Source organism: Ananas comosus, linkage group 1 (assembly GCF_001540865.1).
Source record: "Ananas comosus cultivar F153 linkage group 1, ASM154086v1, whole genome shotgun sequence".
In the NCBI taxonomy this organism is placed as follows: domain Eukaryota; kingdom Viridiplantae; phylum Streptophyta; class Magnoliopsida; order Poales; family Bromeliaceae; genus Ananas; species Ananas comosus.
In genome coordinates this window covers 2754291-2761718 of record NC_033621.1, presented here as the reverse complement: position 1 = coordinate 2761718, position 7428 = coordinate 2754291, and the positions used below count along the sequence as shown (strand labels likewise).

Here is a 7428-nt window from a genome sequence, read left to right as displayed (position 1 = left end):
CTATTTTTAAGAATATTAGAGGCATTTAAACACTCTTAAGAAATTATTTTCTTCATAAAAAAACTATTTCACAAAAATTATACCAATTTATGCCAATGTGCGTGATTATGTGCCACTGGCATGGAGTATCGTGCCAACCAACATTGGCACGGGACATGCTGCCGTGCCATACTTTACCACTGGCATGGAGCGTGCCGCTGTGCCATGTTCCTGCCAATCATTGGCATAACGGGACGGCTGCGACACCAACACGGTCCTTAGACACAACAGAAATTTCTTGAGAGTTGTGCTCGTAATAGCAATATTAGTACAAAAAAACCAATTACTTTATGATAAAACTAATTACTTTTACCTAAAGTATGAAAAGTAGTAAAACCAATTCATATGTTCTAGGTATCAGTGAAACACTGCCTCTAGAAATGTGTTATGTTTAATTAAAAAAAAGAAAAAGAAAGACTATACTTAAAAATAGAATCTATTCGTTATTAAAAAGAAAATGCAAGGAACTACTAGAAAATATTGTGGACCCTACTACACATTGGAGTGTGGCCTACATATCCCATCCAGCTGCAAAATAAATCGAAGAAATAGTCACAAAATGAATAATCAGCTACAGGAGTTTTAAAATGAAATTATGGTTTTGATGGAGATATAAACAACTAATCTTTTATTTTTGAAGGATTATTTGCTGATCAAATGGGTCTGTTGTACCAAATGAAAGGGAATATACAAGTTCTAAAGTGGCATATCTGATGCTTAAAGAATAAATTTTGGCATAAAACCACAGTATTCAAAATTTCCTCACTAGACAACTACATGTCTAATGCCAGATTTATGCATTAACAAATGAATGTCAAACAACTAAATAAATCACTATCATCCACCTTAAATTAGAAATGAATGAAAGTCAAAAAGAATTATATTATAGCTAACCTTCTGTAAGTCAACTAATCACACGCAAATCACTTTGCAAGAGAAATTAAACTTTTGAGCAAGCATTCTCAATCTCTTTGTTGAATATAAGCAAGAGTCTTCACCCTGAACCAATTTAAAAAAGGGCAAACAATTTCATAAAGGAAAAGATGCAAGTCAACCAATAATTTAATGCAACTGGGTTTTGTTAAGTCAATTGTCCTCTTGAGATAATTTAGCAGTGTTTAAGCAATTAAACAAGCACTTAGAAAGAGGATAGAGACAGTTTCCTGCATATATTATGCAAAAGAGAATACGCGTTGTTTGACTAAGAAAGAAAGCGCGTTCTCTCTCCAAAGGTTGGGAGGTAGCAAAAGCCATTATTGCCTAAATGACGACTCTTGTGAATAACTATCTCAATCTACTTACTCAGCAGGCATGGTTAAATAAGACAAGGTGATGTGAAAACCAGCATTTTAACAGGGGATTAATTAAATTGCCCGACTTTTCTCCTGTAGATGAAACAATGCGCAAGAACAGCAGCTACAACAGATTTGTTATGTCCATATCCAATAGACTAAAAACATAGTTTTACACTGAGACCAAGTACATATCTGAGAATAATAAAAATGTTTACCATTTATCTCACACATGCTTAAAACAACCTCCCTTTTACTATCAAGATCAGATAGAAAATTTTTTCTCCAAGCCCAGGGTAATCTTTAAGGTTCCGTTTGGTTCAGGTATAAGCAAGAACTAGCTATTACAGGGATAGATACAAGTATGGGGATAAGAAAAATAGTGTTTGGATGAAAATTGGGTTGTTCCTGGGGATAAGAACAATTTTAAATAGTTTTATATGGAAAATGGAGGTGTTGGTGGGGATAACCGAGAACTACTATTCTCGGGTAAAAAATTAGCGTTTGGGCATAAAGGTGGGGATAAGGGCCTATTCCTATCCCTATCCTCTGACCAAACGCTGCCTAAACATCTCCTTAACAACATCTCTCTACAGGAGAAAAAAATGACATTTTGTGATACAAAACCTTTTGTGATACAAAACCTCAACATATTGCGAAGGGGAATAGACCAGACTCACCAGCAACTAGAAATACTAATAAGCAACAACACATGAACTCAACAATGTAAGAAGACTTTATAATTACTGGGGACATTCTTGTAAAATGTGTTTATATTGTGGCTGCACTGCACCGGACGATGAAATAGAATGCTCAATGCTGTCATAAATATTACAATTTTACAAGCCTTCAGTTATATGAAAACCACATTTTTTGCTAGTTAAAGTAAACTGCCGTACCCCAGTAGCCCCACATAAAATAGAGTTGGGATAATGCATGGGTATGGTATCGTTAGGCTAAAGCATTTTGAGCTGCATAGTTTAGACGCAGTAAGTCAGTAATACTATTATACTAGTTGGCACATTAGTTGTTTCAAAGCTACTATCAGGGGCCCTAATCATATAGAGCCAACTAACAGTGCATCCGCCATATTAGCATGTATGTATAAATGAGCCTGATGGGCAAATGAAAGCTAAAAGTAGGGAGCTTCTCACACCCCAGTAGTCCCATAATTGATAATATACAGAAAATTATTTTCAACTTATAAGAACTAGCATACTGATATTGGTATGTTGGGCTTAAATGTTTTGGACCATACGTACAGGTCCAACAAGTTAAGTGTTAAACTAGCATGCCTACTAGACACTACTAGTACAAATTCGATTAAGACATAAACAGGTTAAGCCTACACACATAGCCCAAAATGCTTATGCCCCTGCTATCAATACTAGGAAACAAATTCTTCTATACTAAATTATTGTAGCTATATTATCCAATTAGAGAGATGAGGGTGTAAACAAACACCTCCGGTTTCGGCTGTGACATCCTTGTCAGGCTCATTAGCACATCTACTAAACCAAAAATGCAAAATAGGTGATCCCACATATTCCCACATGGTGCCTTCTAGAGTGGCTCGAAGGACCCAATTAGGAAATTAGTTCACTACTATTAGCAACTTTGAGCCTAATCCATGTGGCCGAAAATGTTAAAGCTGAAGTCGTAAATACTAGAGTGCTAGTCATTGTACAACCAAGTTTCATCCCTACATAAAAAACTTAGGATTATTAGGTTATGACAAACTCTCCCTGTTTACGACATGACATTTTCATTAGGCTCATACATGGCCCATAGTCCTAATCTTCTCTCTATATACATTACATGATGACTTCCAGAAACATCAAGCATACCACATTGTTTCCACCTGTTTTGATGTCCTTATTACCCTGCTGGACCGAGAGTAAACTTGATATGCACGATCAGTTGGTCCAACATGACACTACCCCAGGGAGTGGCTCTGACACAATACATAATGCACCAACTAGCCTGCTAATATTAACTCTCTAAGCTTGCATCGTACCTATAATCTTCATTTTAGCAATATGCAACAATTATACAATGCCTAAATGCACTTCTCCATTTCAGCATCCTATTCTGATTTTATTCACAATATCCTCATTAATCTCTTTTTCTTCTTGAACTACAGATTTGATAAAATGAAAGTATCTCCTTTTGGGCCTATTTGGATGTCAAAACAAGTTATCCATTGATAACTAGTTCGTTCTTTTATGATTGGAGGCTAGGAGTTGGATTTTTAGCTCCTTGCAAGATCTTATAAGCCATAATTTGTTAAAATAGTACATTTCACCTATGAGACAATTATCTCATTCAAAGAAAATAACTTGGTAGCCAAATAACATAATATGCCATTCTATATATTTCATCATGCTCCTCATCTATGAGATACCACAAGTTTCTTGAGAAAATCAAAAGATATATTGCACAACATATTCGTGCATCCAACAGGCACGTAAGCTTCTTATTTAATTACAATACTTCCTTCTCCACCTTGATACAATAATTTACCGAAAATAGCATTTCAAATAATCATATACCAATTTACTTTAAAACGTTTAGATTCTAATTTGTTTTCACAATTCTTAGTTAGCATTTAATCCTACATTAACTTCGGTGATATATATATATAGAGCTAGTCTCCTATACTATCTATAGTACCGGGGCTCCGGTACTATAGTCTCGTTTTCGATCTTAGGGTATTCAAATCAACGATCCACACCGTTAAAACTGATCTAAGGTATTTAAAGCTTTTAGAAATAAAATTTTATATTTTTTCGACATAGTTTACTTTATGATCAAACCATTCAAAATTGTCAATTTTCAATGGCTACTATGGCGAGTTTGGAGTTTAACGGTATAGAAGAATCTAAATTTTTTCAAATTTTGATAGAAAATACTTTAAACTATCTAGATTAAGGTTAACATTCTCGATCTTGAATTTAAAAGTCATATGCTCAAATTTTAAAGATTATTCAATTTCCACCATCCATTTTGACATGATTTATTTACTAAGTAAACGATGTCGAAAAAACCTAAAATTTTATTCCTAAGAACTTCATATACCCTATATCATATTTAACGGTGTGGATCGTTAATTTGAACACCCTAAGATCGAAAATAAGACTATAGTACCGGAGCTCCGGTACTATAGATAGTATAGTAGCCTAATTCTATATATATATATATATATATATATATAGGGAACGACACCTTGAATATCTATTTTTAGTCCACTCAGAACCATTCAAACAAGTAGGAACTTTCAAAATGCACCTTCAAGCATCCTATTGTTATGGAACTCACTAGCTTCTCCTTGATTGACACCTCACTAGTTGTCGCTACACTCTTTTGCTCCTTTTATCCACCATATCTTTTCAAGAATGCCCTAAGATTTTCCTTAAAAATGGATAAGAGCAACTGCCCGTCCCTTATGCTTCTGAATAAATGTCTTTAGTAAACAAATGGCTTCAGTACCCACTCCTTCTTAGTAACAAACCAAACTGACGCATCTGTTCCTCGTCTAAACTTCCTTTAACTATTCTCTTGCAAAGTTTCATAAAATTTTGAATAAGTTTGTTCCACGATATTTGTCCAATTACTACAACCCTTTTTGCTCCTCTATATTAATACCAAAGTAATGCTCCATTCCTCAAGTAGGCTTTTTACTCTTTACAATTATGTAAAGTAACTGAGTAAATAAAATCTCACACATCACAAGCACTTTCGGGCCCAACATAAGATCGCCACCACTTTGTGCAATTTTTCAAGTTTATGTTTAACGCATACTAAGCCAAGAATGCGTCGATCATGTCGATGCATGTCCAGGGAACATGTCTAGCATTATGCACCGGATCGGCGCACAGGGAACACCCATGCTGTATATGATGGTTCACTGCTATCACTTAACTATCAGAGAAATCTAGAGTTTAGATGCAAAATGCGATTTTTCTCACTAATTAGATCACAAATGAGTGATCCCATGCTTCAATGCTAAAATTTACTCAATGAGACCAAAATTTAACTTCATATATTACTAGTTAATCATTGATGAAGACACTGAAAAGCCCAATAAACCCTAAATCTACCAAAAAAACAACATTAAAAACAACCAAATAAAGCCAAAAGGATGAAAATGGCTTCAGGAAACCAACATAGCTAATCTCAGCTCTTTAACATCAGAAACGAAGAAAATGATCACACGTATTAACGATCTATACCACAATTTGAGCAATTTGCTTGCGAGAAAGCGAAGAGGATTGGATTGGAGATACCTTTTGGGGGGGCGCAATTAGGGCAAGGAGAGTGACGAGGAGAAGTAATAATCGAAGGATTCGGCATAAATGGTGGAAAAGTTAAAATGTAATAATTAGTTGCAGACCTTTTGGGGAGCAGAGACGGAGATAAATTGGAGCGGTTCGATGGAGATCGTGTGGCTGTGATGCGTAGTGATGTGTTAGCACGAACTTTACAGCGCACTTTCCTGAATAAGAGGCCACACGCTTTTGCTCAAAATTTAATAAAATAAAATAAAATAAATAAAGTGCTAAGCGTTACGGCCTTACTTAAAGAATTTTTTTTCTTTTTCTTTTTTTTTGGAATGCACGAAATAGTTACATATTATTTTTATAGCTCTTTTTTAAAATAAATTTATGATGTTCGTTAAAATAACAAAAATCTCTTCTGTATGAATTTTAATTATTTTTTTACTTTAAAATTTGCATAAAATTTCACGTCGCACTCCAGGTCTAATAATAATATGTGCTTATCTCTAGCTTCCTAATCCTGGTAAAAACTAGGCCCAATAACACCCGATCCAATTCGTTTAGCCCAACATTGTGGTGAGTCAGGTTAGCCCAGTCCGACTCGACAGGCCGTATTAAAAAAGGAGGCTGTTAGGGTAGCAGTGTAGGACATAGGTTCGTACCATCTCGTTGATTAACCTAGCTAAATCTTGGATTTTCCGACGCTACCCGACCCGATCCGACCCAAACTGCCCCAACTATAATGAAGTTTTACTCAGGATTAGATTGGGTGCAAAATTTCTGAGCTTGATTCAGCCCCGGAACAGGCTCCGATGAAATCAAGTCCGATCCAATCCCCAATTCAGCATCCTGCCTTTATGGCAGGAGGCTAAGTTAAGCCGAATCATGTGCGAAATGACAGAAGGTTGAATTGGGCTGAGATACAATCGAAACTTACAAGTAGTGTATCTGTACGCTGCAAGTGAATTGGCTATATGTTTCTAAAAATTCAAATATCGGTAGTATCACACATACATATATATATATAGTACGACACAAGCCTCATTAGTGATGATTTTTTTTTTAAAGAGAGAGAAGCTAGGTTTTGAATTTGGGATCTGGAACACCAATTAGTCCCTCATCGATAATGTAGGTAGTATATCTCAACCATCTCAAACAATAATAACTTCATTATTTACCCTTCCACTTAAGCGATCAATGCACACAAAATTCAAGTTGATTCACGTGTCCATCGCATAATTCACATATGATTGTAAAACACACCTGCAACAGAATACATCACTCCATGTGGCCCATTCAATACAGGTAGGCGAAAAATTAAAGAACCCACACCCCTCATCAATTTTTTATTTACTATTCATACTGATCTATCTCTTTTTTTCTTTCCTTTTACAAAAAAAAAAAAAAAACCTGAAATAAGTTGTAGTAATATCTTGTTGAGCTCGGATTCAAGGAACATGCAATCACATCATTATTCTCGCGCACGTCCCGGTGTTTAATTAAGACGTTGCATTATTGAGCTCAACTCGACCATTTTCTTAATTACTATATAAACACCACTTCACAGCATGGTTTTATGCACGTCCATATACAAAAAAAAAAAAGGTCTAAATTACACTTTGGTCCTCAAACTAATTTATATGTAAAATCCAACCATCTAAGTCCCTTACAATAATATGTATAAATAAATCCACCCTTTTAGTAGTTGGTTGTTTATTTTCATGTAACACCCCAATAATCCACATCAGACGAGAAAAGCATTCTGATTAAGAAGATATAAGATCTCGCACCTTAATAATAATAACTAGATTTACGCATTT

At 35.2% G+C, this 7428-nt stretch overlaps 1 long non-coding RNA gene across 1 annotated transcript; it reads right to left on the bottom strand.

The window, feature by feature from the left end:
• On the bottom strand, window positions 305–5768 carry LOC109707951. The gene is made up of 3 exons (XR_002215591.1): window positions 5618–5768; window positions 934–1038; window positions 305–567 (listed from the first exon to the last, which is right to left on the bottom strand). It is a non-coding gene; the product is annotated as an uncharacterized LOC109707951 (long non-coding RNA).